Below are 946 nucleotides of genomic sequence, written 5' to 3'. Positions count from 1 at the left end.
GCGAGTCATGATGTCAACCCGCTTCCTGATTGGCTAGGAAGCCAGCTTCACTTTTTTCTAGGTAGCGTGGCTTCCTGACCAATCAGGAGGCCAGGACGTGAGTCATGACATACCACTGGCTTTCCTGATTGATTAGGAAGCCAGGATGCCTACCAGCAAGTGAAGTTGGCTTCCTTGCCAATCAGGAAGTTGGGCGGCACGTCACGACCCACCTCACAGCATCCTGATTGGTTAGGATGCCGACTTCACTTTTTTCTAGGCAGCTTGGCTTCCTGACTGAGCAGGCTGCCTAGCAACAAGTGAAACAGGCTTCCTAGCCAACCAGGAAGCGGGCCATAACCCACCACCCGGCTTCCTGATTGGGAAGGAAGTCGGCTGTATGCTCCCTTGGCACTGCCGGTCAAAGGGAAATCTCCCTCTGAACAGAAGTTCTGGTGTCGGGGAAGGTATCGGAACATTTGGACGAGTACAAGTGCCTGCCCAAATACCCAGTATCTGCACCGACATTAGTATCAGTATCAGTACATCTATAGCAGGGATCCCAACCTGAAAGAAGCACTTTCAGGGAGGTGTCCCTCTCATTTCCGGGAGATGCTCTCCCCCCCCCATCCACGGAGGAGAGGTTAGGGGGGGCTGGGAGAGAGCACCCCCCTGAAATGATGGCAGATAGCACAGGAAGCAATAGCTTCTTTGCTATCTGCAGGCTTTGTTTTTTTTTGTATTCAATTTCTGACAGTTGCAGTCGTCAGAATTAAAAAAAAAAAAGGCATACGATTGCATAGCTAGATTCCTATTGGCTATTGCACTTTGCAATAGCCAATAGGAAACTAGGTAATGCACCCGCCCACTGCTGCTTTCAATCAGCAGAAGAGGGCCTGATAGAAAAATTCAGGTCCCCCTCTGCTGATTGACAGCAGCAGTGGGCGGGTGCATTAGCTAGTTTGCT

Source organism: Nanorana parkeri, unplaced genomic scaffold (genome assembly GCF_000935625.1).
Source record: "Nanorana parkeri isolate BGI_ZX_2015 unplaced genomic scaffold, ASM93562v1 scaffold1267, whole genome shotgun sequence".
Taxonomy (NCBI): domain Eukaryota; kingdom Metazoa; phylum Chordata; class Amphibia; order Anura; family Dicroglossidae; genus Nanorana; species Nanorana parkeri.
The sequence above is the reverse complement of the archived record's forward strand: the minus strand, read 5'-3'. Positions refer to the sequence as shown.